Raw genomic sequence first — 16,432 nt, 5'->3', positions numbered from 1 at the left:
GCTTCATGTTATTTTACTACGGACTCTTGAATAGATCCATCAGAAAGGATAACTTTGAGGTGGTTTCGTACCCTACCATAATATCTTCGTTTGTTCTCCGCTATTAGTGACTTTGGAGTGACTCTTTGTTGCATGTTGAGGGATAGTTATATGATCCAATTATGTTATTATTGTTGAGAGAACTTGCACTAGTGAAAGTATGAACCCTAGGCCTTGTTTCCTAGCATTGCAATACTGTTTACGCTCACTTTTACCACTTGTTACCTTGTTGTTTTTATATTTTCATATTACAAATACTCATATCTATCATCCATATTGCACTTGTATCACCATCTCTTCGCCGAACTAGTGCACCTATACAATTTACCATTGTCTTGAGTGTGTTGGGGACACAAGAGACTCTTTGTTATTTGGTTGCAGGTTGTTTGAGAAATACCATCTTCATCCTACGCCTCCCACGGATTGATAAACCTTAGGTCATCCACTTGAGGGAAATTTGCTACTGTCCTACAAACCTCTGCACTTGGAGGCCCACAACGTCTACAAGAAGAAGGTTGTGTAGTAGACATCAAGCTCTTTTCTGGCGCCGTTGCTAGGGAGGTGAGTGCTTGAAGGTATATCTTTAGATCTTGCAATCGAATCTTTTAGTTTCTTGTTTTATCACTAGTTTATTCTATAAAATAAAAGTACAAAAAAATGGAATTGAGGGTGCCTCATATGCTTCATCTTTTTAATGTCTTCCGTGAAAATAAGGATTCCGATAATTGTGATCAATTGTTAGAGGAAGAATGCATTAAAATGTTTGGCAGTAAATCTTTGAATGATGAGCATGATTGCAATGTTGTTAGTATGAATTCTTTGAATACCCATGATGCTAATGATATGCAAAGCCACAAGCTTAGGGATGCTATGTTTGATGAAGATGATATGTTTAGTCCCCCAAGTTTTGATGAGCAAATTTATTATGATGAAAGCATGCCTCCTATTTATGATGATTATTGTGATGACACGTATGCTATAAAGAATAAATATAACCATGAAACTTGTCATCACGATTTTAATTTTCAATTGGATTATGCTTCACATGATAGTTATTTTGTTGAGTTTGCTCCCACTACTATTCATGAGAAGAAGTTTGCTTATGTGGAGAGTAGTAAAATTTCTATGCTTGTGCATCATGAAAATAATGCTTTATGTGCTGGTTATATTGTTGAATTCATTCATGATACTGAAAATTATTATGAGAGAGGAACATGTGCTCTTACATATTGCAATAATACCAAGTTTCATCTCTATGTGCTTAAAGTTTTAAAGTTATGCTTGTTTTGCCTTCCTATGCTAGTTGATTATTGTTCCCATAAGTTGTTTGCTCACAAAATCCCTATGCATAGGAAGTGGTTTAGACTTAAATGTGCTAGTCATATTCTTCATGATGCTCTCATTATGTTTCAATTCCTATCTTTTATGTGAGCATCATTGAAATCATCATGCCTAGCTAGGGGCGTTAAACGATAGCGCTTGTTGGGAGGCAACCCAATTTTATTTTAGTTTCTTGCTATTTGGTTCTGTTTAGGAATAAATAATCTATCTAGCCTCTGGTTAGATGTGGTTTTATGTTTTAATTAGTGTTTGTGCCAAGTAGAACCTTTGGGAAGACTTGGGTGAAGTCTTTATGATCTTGCTGTAAAAAACAGAAACTTTAGCGCTCACGAGATTAGCTAAAACTTTTTACTGGAGAGTGATATTTAGTTTATTCTTTTTGCAGATGATTACTAGACAAATTCCTCAGGTCCACCAATTTATTTCAGAATTTTTGGAGTTCCAGAAGTTTGCGTTTGATACAGATTACTACAGACTATTCTGTTTTTGACAGATTCTGTTTTCTTTGTGTTGTTTGCTTATTTCGATGAATCTATGAGTAGTATCGGAGGGTATGAACCATAGAGAAGTTGGAATACAGTAGATATTACACCAATATGAATTTAGAATGAGTTCACAACAGTACCTAAGTGGTGATTTATTTTCTTATACTAACGGAGCTCATAAGATTTTCTGTTGAGTTTTGTGTTGTGAAGTTTTCAAGTTTTGGGTAAAGATTCGATGGACTATGGAATAAGGAGTGGCAAGAGCCTAAGCTTGGGGATGCCCAAGGCACCCCAAGGTAATATTCAAGGATAACCAAGAGCCTAAGCTTGGGGATGCCCCGGAAGGCATCCCCTCTTTCGTCTTCATTCATCGGTAACTTTACTTGGAGCTATATTTTTATTCACCACATGATATGTGTTTGCTTGGAGCGTCATTTTATTTTCTTTTCTTTTTTGCTTGATGTTTGAATAAAATACCAAGATCTGAAATTACTAAAAGGGAGAGTCTTCACATAGTTGCATAATTATTCAACTACTCATTGATCTTCACTTATATCTTTAGGAGTAGTTTGTTGTTTGCTCTAGTGCTTCACTTATATCTTTTAGAGCACGGCGGTGGATTTATTTTGAAGAAATATGAACTCTCACGCTTCACTTACATTATTTTGAGAGTCTTTAGAACAGCATGGTAATTTGCTTTGTTTATGAATTTAGTCCTAATATGATGGGCATCCAAGAGGGATATAATAAAAACTTTCATATGAAGTGCATTGAATACTATGAGAAGTTTGATTCCTTATGATTGTTTTGAGATATGAAGATGGTGATATTAGAGTCATGCTAGTTGAGTAGTTGTGAATTTGAGAGATACTTGTGCTAAAGTTTGTGACTCCCGTAGCATGCACGTATGGTGAACCGTTATGTGATGAAGTCGGAGCATGATCTATTTATTGATTGTCTTCCTTATGAGTGGCGGTCGGGGACGAGCGATGGTCTTTTCCTACCAATCTATCCCCCTAGGAGCATGCACGTAGTACTTTGTTTTGATAACTAATAGATTTTTGCAATAAGTATGTGAGTTCTTTATGACTAATGTTGAGTCCATGGATTATACGCACTCTCACCCTTCCACCATTGCTAGCCTCTCTAGTACCGTGCAACTTTCGCCGGTATCATACACCCACCATATATCTTCCTCAAAACAGCCACCATACCTACCTATTATGGCATTTCCATAGCCATTCTGAGATATATTGCCATGCAACTTACCACCGTTCCGTTTACTATGACACGCTCCATCATTGTCATATTGCTTTGCATGATCATGTAGTTGACATCGTATTTGTGGCAAAGCCACCATTCATAATTCTTTCATACATGTCACTCTTGATTCATTGCATATTGCTTTGCATGATCATGTAGTTGACATCGTATTTGTGGCAAAGCCACTGTTCATAATTCTTTCATACATGTACACCGCCGGAGGCATTCACATAGAGTCATATTTTGTTCTAAGTATTGAGTTGTAACTGTTGAGTTGTAAGTAAATAAAAGTGTGATGATCATCATTTTTAGAGCATTGTCCCAAGTGAGGAAAGGATGATGGAGATTATGATTCCCCCACAAGTCGGGATGAGACTCCGAACTAAAAAAAGAGGCCATAAAAAAAAGGAGAAAAGGCCCAAATAAAAAAATGAGAGAAAAAGAGAGAAGGGACAATGTTACTATCCTTTTACCACAGTTGTGCTTCAAAGTAGCACCATGATCTTCATGATAGAGAGTCTCCTATGATATCACTTTCATATACTAGTGGGAATTTTTCATTATAGAACTTGGCTTGTATATTCCAATGATGGGCTTCCTCAAAATGCCCTAGGTCTTCGTGAGCAAGCGAGTTGGATGCACACCCACTTAGTTTCTTTTGTTGAGCTTTCATATACTTATAGCTCTAGTGCATCCGTTGCATGGCAATCCCTACTCACTCACATTGATATCTATTGATGGGCATCTCCATAGCCCGTTGATACGCCTAGTTGACGTGAGACTATCTTCTCCTTTTTGTCTTCTCCACAACCACCATTCTATTCCACCTATAGTGCTATGTCCATGGCTCACGCTCATGTATTGCGTGAAGATTGAAAAAGTTTGAGAACATCAAAAGTATGAAACAATTGCTTGGCTTGTCATCGGGGTTGTGCATGATTTAAATATTTTGTGTGATGAAGATAGAGCATAGCCAGACTATATGATTTTGTAGGGATAGCTTGCTTTGGCCATGTTATTTTGAGAAGACATGATTGCTTTGTTAGTATGCTTGAAGTATTATTGTTTTCATGTCAATATTAAACTTTTGTCTTGAATCTTATGGATCTGAATATTCTTGCCACAATAAAGAGAATTACATGGATAAATATGTTAGGTAGCATTCCACATCAAAAATTCTGTTTTTATCATTTACCTACTCGAGGACGAGCAGGAATTAAGCTTGGGGATGCTAATACGTCTCCAACGTATCTATAATTTTTTATTGTTCCAAGCTATTATATTATCTGTTTTGGATGTTTATGGGCTTTATTATACACTTTTATATTATTTTTGGGACTAACCTATTAACCCAGAGCCCAGTGCCAGTTTCTGTTTTTTCCCTTGTTTCAGTGCTTCGCAGAAAAGGAATATCAAATGGAATGAAACCTTCGGGAGAGTTATTTTTGGAACGGAAGCAATCCAGAAGACTTGGAGTGTACGTAGGGGAAGCAACGAGGAAGGCACGAGGCAGGGGGGCGCGCCCACCCCCCCTGGGCGTGCCCACCACCCTTGTGGGCCCCTCGTGGCTCCCCTGACCGACTTCTTTCACCTATATATATCCATATACCCTAAAACCATCGGGGAACAGAATAGATCGGGAGTTCCGCCGCCGCAAGCCTCTGTAGCCACCAAAAACCAATCGGGGCCCTGTTCCGGCACCCTGCCGGAGGGGGGAACCCTCACCGATGTCCATCTTCATCATCCCGGCGCTCTCCATGATGAGGAGGGAGTAGTTCACCCTCGGGGCTGAGGGTATGTACCAGTAGCTATGTGTTTGATCTCTCTCTCTCGTGTTCTTGAGGTGGTACGATCTTGATGTATCACGAGCTTTGCTATTATAGTTGGACCTTATGATGTTTCTCCCCTTCTACTCTCTTGTAATGGATTGAGTTTCCCCTTTGAAGTTATCTTATCGGATTGAGTCTTTAAGGATTTGAGAACACTTGATGTATGTCTTGTCGTGCTTATCTGTGGTGACAATGGGATATTCACGTGATCTACTTGATGTATGTTTTGGTGATCAACTTGCGGGTTCAATGAACTTATGCATAGGGGTTGGCACACATTTTCGTCTTGACTCTCCGGTAGAAACTTTGGGGCACTCTTTGAAGTACTTTGTGTTGGTTTGAATAGATGAATCTGAGATTGTGTGATGCATATCGTATAATCATACCCACGGATACTTGAGGTGACATTGGAGTATCTAGGTGACATTAGGGTTTTGGTTGATTTGTATCTTAAGGTGTTATTCTAGTACGAACTCTATGATAGATCGAACGGAAAGAATAGCTTCATGTTATTTTACTACGGACTCTTGAATAGATCGATCAGAAAGGATAACTTTGAGGTGGTTTTGTACCCTACCGTAATCTCTTCGTTTGTTCTCCACTATTAGTGACTTTGGAGTGACTCTTTGTTGCATGTTGAGGGATAGTTATATGATCCAATTATGTTATTATTGTTGAGAGAACTTGCACTAGTGAAAGTATGAACCCTAGGCCTTGTTTCCTAGCATTGCAATACCGTTTACGCTCACTTTTACCACTTGTTACCTTGCTGTTTTTATATTTTCAGATTACAAATACTCATATCTATCATACATATTGCACTTGTATCACCATCTCTTCGCCGAACTAGTGCACCTATACAATTTACCATTGTATTGGGTGTGTTGGGGACACAAGAGACTCTTTGTTATTTGGTTGCAGGTTTGTTTGAGAGAGACCATCTTCATCCTACGCCTCCCACGGATTGATAAACCTTAGGTCATCCACTTGAGGGAAATTTGCTACTGTCCTACAAACCTCTGCACTTGGAGGCCCAACAACGTCTACAAGAACAAGGTTGTGTAGTAAACATCACTTGTTAGCACGCGCCTAGCAGCTGCGACCGCGCTCTCGCCGGAGTGGTCCGCCAATGTTTCCCTCACGACATGGGTCCACGTCCCCATCTTTCATGCGCGACGAATGAATAGTGAAATGATATTTGGGGAGTGAGCTAGTGTGCTTTACACGCCGGCTATGGACTATAGCCGACGCACCTTCTCGCGTAAGCCATAGGCGTACTATACACCGATGGTGCTCAAAGATATTTTGTGGTGCATCTCACACGGTTGGTGATAATAAACTGTGTGCGATGTACTTGATTTATCGTCTTGATTTGAATTACATAATGGGGTCACAGCTACAAAGGATGGTGTTTGAATTGTTAGAACTTTTATCTGCAGTGAACATGCAATAATAGGTGTGTCGTCAAAAAAATGGAATTATTCAGGGTTCGTTGGGACGTTTTTATACATTAACTTGGTTTTGTAGGCATTTCAGGTGCATAATTCTAATTTGAACTACATGCACATGCTCCAGTGCATATAAACGGGTTGTAAAATCAGATATGTGTCCTTGGTTGCATGCTTAGGTACCATGCATGAAATGGGAATGAATGTCACACACCCTGCAACCGTCACTCGGCCGCAAACATTGAGATACCTGGTTTTTAAATTCTAGTAAATCCAAAACTCGTTTGAAATTCATGAAACTTGGCATGCTATCATGGAGCGGCATCAACATGCCGTGGTGAAAACTTTTTCCATTTGGGGCAGGTTTGGGTATAAGCTTCTCACAAACCATAGGTTCTCACAACAAGCGTGATGGTTTCGGTAGGGTGCGTGCCACCTTTGGGGACGAAAAGATATCCGTTGCCTCTTATTACTTTCAAAAAAATCGAGTGTCGACATAGAGCAACAGGAGTGTTATGTTCAATTTTGGAATTTTTTCGGGGTTCGTTTGGACACTTTTATACATTAACTAGGTTTCCCAGGTATCTTATGCGCATAATTCAAATTTGAACTACATGCACATGCTCTAGTGCATATAAACTAGTTAAACAATCAAATATGTGTCCTTGGTCGCATGCTTAGGTCCCATGCAAGAAATGGGAATGAATTTCAAACACCCTACCACCGTCACTCGGCCGCAAACATCGAGATACCTGGTTTTTAAATTCTAGTAAATCCAAAACTTGTCTGAAATTCATGAAACTTGGCATGCTATCATGGAGCGGCATCAACATGTCGTGGTAAAATTTTTGTCCCATTTGGGCAGGTTTGGGTATAAGCTTCTCACAAACCAGAACTTCTCACAACAAGCGTGATGGTTTCGATAGGGAACGTGCCACCTTTAGGGACGAAACGATATCTGTTGCCTCTTATTGCTTTCAAAAAAATTCGAGTGTCAACATAGAACAACAGGAGTGTTTTATCTAATTTTGGAATTTTTCGGGGTTCATTTGAACATTTTTATACATTAACTGGGTTTCCCAGGCATTTTATGCGCATAATTCAAATTTGAACTACATGCACATTCTCTAGTGCATATAAACTGGTTGAAAAATCAAATATGTGTCCTTGGTTGCATGCTTAGGTCCCATGCAAGAAATGGGAATGAATTTCAAACACCCTGCCACCGTCACTCGGCTGCAAACATTGAGGTACCTGGTTTTTAAATTGTAGTAAATCCAAAACTCATCTGAAATTCATGAAACTTGGCATGCCATCATGGAGCGACATCAACATGCCGTGGTAAAAATTTTGTCCCATTTGGGGCAGGTTTGGCTATAAGCTTCTCACAAACCAGAGCTTCTCACAAGAAGCGTGATGGTTTCGTTAGGGAACGTGGCACCTTTGGGGATGAAACGATATACGTTGCCTCTTATTGCATTCAAAAAAATTCGAGTGTCAACATGGAACAACAGGAGTGTTTTGTTTAATTTTGGAATTTTCGGGGTTCGTTTGGACATTTTTATACATTAAGTGGGTTTCCCAGGAATTTTATGCGCATAATTCAAATTTGAACTACATGCACATTCTCCAGTGCATATAAACTGGTTCAAAAATCAAATATGTGTCCTTGGTTGCATGCTTAGGTCCATGCAAGAAATGGGAATGAATTTCAAACACCCTGCCACCGTCACTCGGTCACAAACATTGGGATACCTGGTTTTTAAATTCTAGTAAATCCTAAACTCGTCTGAAATTCATGAAAGTTGGCATTCTTTCATGGAGCAGCGCATCAATATGCCGTGGTAAAAACTTGGCATGCTATCATGGAGCAGCGCTCTCGCCGGAGTGGGCCGCCGAAGTTGCCCTCGCGACGTGGGTCCACGTCCCCATCTTTCACCGGCGACGAATGACCAGTGAAATGATATTTGGGGAGTGAGCTAGTGTGCTTGACACACCGGCTGTGGACTGTAGCCGATGCACCTTCGCGTAAGCCATAGGCGTACTATACACCGACGGTGCTCCAAGATATTTTGTGGTGCATCTCACACGGTTGGTGATAATAAACTGTGTGCGATCTACTTGATTTATCGTCTTGATTTGAATTACGTAATGGGGTCACAGCTACAAAGGATGGTGTTTGAATTGTTAGAACTTTCATCTGCAGTGAACATGCAACTATAGGTGTGTCGCCCAAAAAATTGGAATTATTCAGGGTTTGTTTGGACGTTTTTATACATTAACTGGGATTTCCAGGCATTTTATGCGCATAATTCAAATTTGAACTACATGCACATGCTCCAGTGCATATAAACTGGTTGAAAAATCAAATATATGTCCTTGGTTGCATGCTTAGGCCCTATGCAAGAAATGGGAATGAATGTCACACACCCTGCCACCGTCACTCGGCCGCAAACATTGAGATACTTGGTTTTTAAATTCTAGTAAATCCAAAACTCGTTTGAAATTCATGAAACTTGGCATGCTATCATGGAGCGGCATCAACATGCCGTGGTAAATTTTTTGTCCCATTTGGGGCAGGTTTGGGTATAAGCTTCTCACAACAAGCGTGATGGTTTCGGTAGGGAACGTGCCACCTTTGGGGACAAAACGATATCCGTTTGCCTCTTATTGCTTTCAAAAAAATTCTAGTGTCAACATAGAACAATAGGAGTGTTGTGTTTACTTTTGGAATTTTTCGGGGTTCGTTTGGACATTTTTATACATTAACTGGGTTTTATAGGCATTTCTTGTGCATAATTCAAATTTGAACTACATGCACAAGATCCAGTGCATATAAATTGGTTGAAAAATCAAATATGTGTCCTTCGGGGCATTCTTAGGTCCCATGCAAGAAATGGGAATGAATTTCAAACACCCGGACACTGTTGATTGCCGGCAAAACATTCAGATACTTTTTTTAAATTCTAGTAAATCCAAAACTCGTCTGAAATTCATGAAACTTGGCATACTATAATGGAATGGCACCTGACATGCTTTGGTATTTTTCGTGTCCATTTTGAGAGAAGGCGCACTCGAATAACAACCAACAAAGGTATTTTGAAACAAATAGTTGCCATTGTAACATCTCAAACGTTTTGTATAATTTAAATTGTGTGTGTTCTATTAACCATTCACGTGATGCCACGCCTCACTCTTTTAATGGCTAGGAGGTGCCGTGCAGACAAGTGCTTGAGTGCTTGACAAAACGGAAGGCGTGCGAGTTGTACTCCAATGCGGAGGCTCAACGGGAAGCGTGCGAGCTGTACGCCGCGCGGGCTCACCGGGAAGCGAGCCCTTTGACTTACATGGCTGCCCACCTTGCTCGCATCCTCCATATTAATGACGCCCAAGCCGCAGTTTAATACGATTTTTAAATATAAAACACTCATCGCAAACAACAGTTTCCCGAGGAAGCCAAGAGAAAATGTGCCGAGCAGGATTTCTGCAGCTCTTGATCGCAAACGTTTTAGATAGAACACACGTATGCAAAGTGAGAGCTATGGTCTTCCCCCTTAAGTCAAGGGAAAATCCGCAACATAGGATTTGTGCATCCCTTCAACGTAAACGGTTGTTTTGGATGACCCATGTGCAACCACGTACAAACAATTTGGTAAGATTTGGATCTGTCATATTGGGTATGTTGCCATTTGTCAAACTGGAAAGATTTACATTTGTTGATCTAGTAACATTGTCATTTGTCAATCCTTGTAACACTGCGATTTGTCAAAATATGCAGCTAGAAATCACTTAGCACTATCTAATTTTGTAACTAAAATTCAGTAGTTAAGCATAGATTTCATTCATAGATTAAGCAGTCGTTCTTAATTTATACAAATAGTTTAACTCGACAGCTGAACCGACCAAACTTTTCCCCAATTGTTGCCAACCACGTAGTGAAATAGCTAGTTCAACTATATATACTAGCTAATTTTAAGTACGTTGTACAGTTCGACCACACATCTATAGTCAGATGAACTGAACAAAATAGCCCCTAAATACTACTACTACCACGGAGGGGCTTTGTGCTACTTCCGGCAGCCTCTCCTCTGCCGAGTGCGCTTAGTAAGAGGCAGAGGAGGAGGAGAAGCCTACCGACGAGCTGGAGAAATGCAATACGGTGCCTGCCGCTACTGCACGTTCAGCGACGCTCGCCAGCTCGAACGCCCACTGCCGCTCCAGACGATCCCTCTCGAAGCGGCCGGACTGCTCGTAGATCTCCTGATTCCTTGCCTCTGTGTCGGCGTGTGCTGCGGCCACGGCTGTGGTAAGGCTCTTTCCGTGCTTGACGAGGCCCTCCTCCTCCTCCCGTAGGAACTTGATGTAGCGCGCAAGGTCGCTGACGCACGTGCGGGCCTCCGCCTCTGCCTCCCTCCTTCGGGCGGCGGTGGCGGAGTAGGTGATGATCCCGGCGGTCGATGGTGGGCTGGCGGCCACGGCGGCTGATGATGGGGTGGCGGCCACGACCACCACCTCCCGCCTTTGGACTGCGGTGGCGGAGCGGGTGATGGCCACGGTGGCCGCCAGTGGGGTGGCGGCCATGACGGCCACCTCCCGCCTTCGGGCCGCGGTGGCGGAGCGGGTGATGGCCACGGTGGCCGGCAATGGGGTGGCGGCCACGATGGCCACCTCCCGCCTTCGGGCCGCGGCGGCGGAGCGGGAGATGGCCCTAGCTTTCGATGGTGGTGTGGTGGCAACGGCAGCCGGCAACAGCTGCCGACGGGCAGCGGCGGCAGCGTGTGGTGGGTTTCCCGCGCACACCCAACAGGGACGCCACGCGCACTACACTACGCCGGGGACTGCGCCACCGCCGCGGTGTAGCCTCCCAGCTGGAGCTTTCCTCTGATGACGGCGGATTGGCTAAGCGACGACGACGGACCGGTGCCATTGGCGATTGTGGGAGAAGCAGACGAGATAAGCTACAAGGAGGGAGGGGGAAATGCGACACGGGACTCGCCGGCCGTGAGGGTTTTTATAGCAGGCCGGTAAGCATTGGGATTTTGGGGGATTTGACCGAGTCGGGCAGGAAGCTTGCGCGGGAACCTGCGAGGTTGCGTGGGAACGGGCTCACCGACGATTCATTGGCGCCACTTCGAGCCACCGTTTGGCCAAAAGAACGCCCCCGCGCGCTGCGCAAGCTTGCGCTGTAAGCCGTCTGCGGCAGCGGGGTGACAAGACGTGCGAGAGGAGGACGAAAGGACACGTACACATACGGTTAATATAAAAAAACTTTTGCGATTTAATTCCCTACTATACCCCCGTCCTGGTTTATAAGTAGGATTTAACTAATAAAATACGAATGCATGTCGCCGAAGATTATATCGTTGGAGTCGTATTTGAACATAGTTTCCAGCTATAAAATTTTTGTAACATGCATTAACACTTTTTTTGTTAAATTTAAGGTTATATACCAGCAAGCGTTTGCCTGCAACACACACGACTTATTCCATCACAAACAACTCGGATGGATCAACTGTATGCCACGTATCGCACATGCAACTCTAATTTGATACGTGCTTGATGTCTCCGACATCGCTCGCACAGTTCGTCTTATTTGCCACGTATCACTGTGCCGGCCTCTGCTCGCGTCCCTCGGCAAGCTTTGCTCGCCGCTACGCGCCGCAGCGTGCTGTGCTCGCCGTTAGGCATTGCGGCGCGCTATGCTCGCGTCCGTCGGCGCGCTCGGCTTATGGACAACTTTTCCTTGCATGTTCAACTTTTCCTTGAACTTCTCTCTACGCTTTATTTCGCTTTAGTAACGAAAAATGTCTGAGTTTTTTATAGACATCGAACCTCTCTAGCTTTTTTATTTGAACTTCTTTATGTATTTTTTAGAAATGTGAAAATTGGAGTTTTCTTAGAAACATCGAACTTCTTCGTTCTTTTGAATTGAACTTATTGGTTTTATTCTTTATTAATTGGAGAAATCCGAGTTTTTAAATAAATATCAAACTGCTATGCTTTTCCCAATTGGACTTCTTCGTTATTTTGAATTGAACTTCCTAGATTTTATTTAAATCAATACCTAACTTTTTTATTTGTACTTCTTTTATTTTTTTGGAAATGATGAATATATGAGTTTTTTTTAAAAGCTAAAATCCGAGGTTTTAAATAAACATCGAACCACTTCGTTATTTTAGTTCGAGCTTCTAGTTTTTTAAAAGGGGAGGGTGGATTCTTTTAAACCGTTTTTTATTTGTTCTATTTTTATTTTGAACTTCTTCATTTTATTCTTTAGTAACGAGAAAAAATCTATGTTTTTTATAAACGTGGAACTTCTCTGTTATTTAAATTTGAACTTCTTAAGTTTATTCTTAGAAAAAATGTTTTTAAATAAGAATAAATAGTTTTTTGAAACTTGAACTTGATACTTTTATATTTCCTAGCAACGGAAAGGAATTTGGGGTTTTTCGTATGCACTGTTATTTTTAATTTGAACTTCTTGATTTTATTTCTTTGGTAACAAGGAAAATCTAAGGTTTTTGTAGAAATATCATACTAGGCTTTTGTTGTAATTCAGACTTCTGGGTTTATTATTAATAACGGGAAATTTTTCTGGTTTTTTCATAAACATTGACCCACTTCGTTATTCAAATTTGAACTTCTATGTTTTCCCTAGAAACCGATAAAATTCTCTCTTTTTTCCTAAACTTTTTGAACTGCCATGTTTTTTTTTCAAATGTGAAAAAATGTTGTTTGTTACAAATATTGGACTACTCTATTATTTTAATTTGAACTTCTTGTTATTTTTTTAATAACGGGAGAATCCATGGGAGATTAATTTATACACCCATAATATTTTTTGTACTCTTTAATTATTAAATTTGAACTTTGAGAGTTAACATTTCCTAGGTGATGCTCGCTTTCTTGGTATGTAAACATCGAACTATTATGTTTTCTTAATATAAATTTCTTTGGTTTTATTCGGTACTAACGAGAGAAATCTGAGTTTGTAATAAACGTCGAACCACTACGTTATTTAAATTTGAACTTCTAGGCTCTTTTTTAAAAAAATGGGTTAAATTTGTTTTTCTAAATACACTATTGTTTAAATTTTAACCTCTTGGTTTCATTATTGTAAACTGGAAATTTCGAGTTTTGTAATACTGAACCGGATTGTTAATAATTTGAACTTTAATTATTGTAATTATGTTTTATCCATTGTCACATATACTCAAAACGTGAAGAATGAAAAAATGGATAGGTTCTTACGGACACAATATCAAACACTATTGAGAGCACAGTCTTTCACAGTTTTTTTACTCCTTGGGGACGACCATATAAGCATTAGGAACCAGAGAGCATGTACTTTCCATTACATCTTTTTCAAAATGCACATTTTTACTCTTTGCGAACTTCAACTTTTTTATACATGAACTTCATTGTGAAATTAAATTTGTTTTAGAAATGCGGAACTCCGTATTTTATAAACTTTTTTAAATGTTATGTTATTTAATTTGACCTTTCTTGGGATTTTTGGAAACATGAAAAATATGTTTTGTTACAAAAATCAAACAGCACTTTTTTTTATTTTGAACCTCTTCTTTTTGATAAGCATCTTTCTATTTTATGATTTTTGCTGGAGTTTTAGTATTTGAGCTTCTAGTGGCTTTTATATTGAACTTCTATGAATTTTTATTTTTGAGTATGCAACAATCAGCAAATAAAAACATTAAACAAAGAAATGGCAGCACAGATGTTGTAAAAGCAGCAAACACAACAGAGCAGCAACATACACATTCATTTTTCTCAATCTCTCACTCTATAGAATGCGAAAGATGCACACATTTCACCAAAAATTTAACTTTTGTTTACCAAAGCCACAAGCACTAGGGATAATGCAACCAAACACAAATTCTTATATATTAATTGTTAATTCCCTTTTGCTCTAGCTTTTTCACAAAGCATGTAGCAGCAGCACCGAGGACTGTAAAGTGTACAACAAACTCTCTCTACTCTCTCTCTCTCTCACACACACACACACACACAATTGACATAAACGACAGCGACCAAAAGCACAAAGAGCGCCGAACTCCAGGAGGGTTGACGAGCAACGGGATGGAACCTCCTGACCTCAGCATGGACATCACGGCAGCCTATGGGCAACGTCAACTTCGTTTTCGTGTAGCTCCCTGGTGTTGCTCATCTTTTTTTCTAGATTTTGGTGAAGTTCGATTTGGCCTGCAAATTTGCAGCAGCATAGCAAGGCAAGCATCAACAACCATCTTGCTGGAATAAATTGGGTGAAAATGGTAAAATGTACGAGGACAGATCCTTCCTAGTTAGAGCATGGAAGCAGTAGGATTCAAGGGGCGCTGCGACTGCGAACCTCCATGGGAGCAGTACTTGAACGGTGGGAGGTGCCAGGCGCACTAGAAAGGGCTGGCCCAGGCCGAGCGTCTCCATCATGTTGGTGTAGTCTCCATGGAGTAGCCCTGTGGTGGTGTGTCGTTCGGATGGGGTCGCGGCGACTGGGGAAGAAGCCGGCCATGGGAGCCACAACCCATGGAACTCCATGGTGAGGTTGTGAGGCGAGCTTTGCCAGGAGATGGTGAGGATGTGAGGGCGGGGGCTGCGGCTGCCATCGGTGGACTTCCCCATGCGCTCTGGTTGAACTGACGTACAACGCAGAGGCCAGCGGAGCCAGGCCCCTCTGAAGCTGCTCCGGCATGAAGGAGCACAGGGAGAGGAACTTGGACGGACACCGGTGGGGCACTTGGACTACTGAAGCAGTGGCCGGAGCAACGTCCTATCGTGGCCAGTGATAGTAGCCAGAGTACGACGCGCGGGGGACGGCAGCACCAGATGCGCTTGGGACGGCCAGTGGCGCTTGTTCGATCCTGTCCACGAGGAAGAACATACGATCAGGGGGAGATCAAATCAGTGGGGGTGGGGGGGGGCAAGGGTGCGGCCACCGGGATTGGAGGCACGGCGGCGGCGACCCGCAGAGGCGAGATCCATCTCGCGGCACCGCGTGGGAGTTGCCGGCGGCGCCCGGGGTTGCAGGGGCGGCGGCGCGCTGGGTGGGTGAGGTGGGCGGCGGCGCGCTGGGAGTTGCCGGCGATGCCCGGGGTTGCAGGTGCGGCGGCGCCCGAGATGGGTGAGGTGGGCGGCGGCGCGGGGTGGTCCGGCGGCGGAGGCGCATAGGGTGGGTGGTGGTAATCGTGGGGGTCGGGAGATGGGACGTCTCAGACGCCGGGGTGGGTGGTTTTTTTAGTTCGGGTAGTTTCGCGAACATGTAATCGCCCCTCTAAATAATAGAGTTATTCTAATCTCAGCATCTTCTAATATTAAAGGAAAATCGAACGTCGTGATGGTTCGACCTCCGTTCGACCTCTTCCCTCGTTGGATCGATCCCCACGCACAGAAAAGTTGAGAAAAAACACCTCGACAAGGAAAAGCTGTCACGACCTCCACTTCTCCCACGACCCGCCAGTCTCATCTCTCATCTCCTGATCTCTCTCTCCCGATCCAGAACCACCCCGGCGGCCCCCGTCTCCCGACTCCCGCGACCACCCCAGCACACTCCCTCTCCACCTCTTCTCCCTACTACCTCCACTACCACCGCCCCCATCCGTGAAACCGTCGTGCATCTGTTCTGCGCATCCAGCTACGCGTCGCCGGCCAGGGAAGCCGAAAAGAGGAACTGCTGCCACCTCCGATGGTATCCTTCCTCGGCCAGGTAGGAACCTCCATGTGCGGCCTAAGGTCTACGACGATGGGTGCATCCAGTGCCTGGGTGTATCAGGCGGCAGGGGGGGCGCGCCACGGCGCCGAGAACTGGTCCAGCACCATTGTCTCACATAAGGACGGCCTGTCTCTTCCTCCTCCCCGCTCAAATTTTTATGGCAGCTGCCTAGGAGCTTCTTCTTCCTTTATCTTGATGTGTTACTCACAACCCTGGTACAAATCTTCAGTTTTACTCCTATATTTCAATCGACTGATTTTGATTGGTGCTAAGACGAATTTTGTGGCCACGTCCGATGGA

At 42.7% G+C, this 16,432-nt stretch overlaps 1 long non-coding RNA gene across 1 annotated transcript; it reads right to left on the bottom strand.

Moving 5' to 3' along the window:
- Positions 1-14,283: 14,283 nt before the first annotated feature.
- LOC123049245 (uncharacterized) lies at positions 14,284-15,683 on the bottom strand. Its single transcript, XR_006423514.1, has 2 exons — positions 14,774-15,683; positions 14,284-14,625 (listed from the first exon to the last, which is right to left on the bottom strand). It is a non-coding gene; the product is annotated as an uncharacterized lncRNA (long non-coding RNA).
- Positions 15,684-16,432: the final 749 nt, after the last annotated feature.

Source organism: Triticum aestivum, chromosome 2D (genome assembly GCF_018294505.1).
Source record: "Triticum aestivum cultivar Chinese Spring chromosome 2D, IWGSC CS RefSeq v2.1, whole genome shotgun sequence".
NCBI lineage: Eukaryota > Viridiplantae > Streptophyta > Magnoliopsida > Poales > Poaceae > Triticum > Triticum aestivum.
This window is presented reverse-complemented; position numbering and strand designations above follow the sequence as displayed.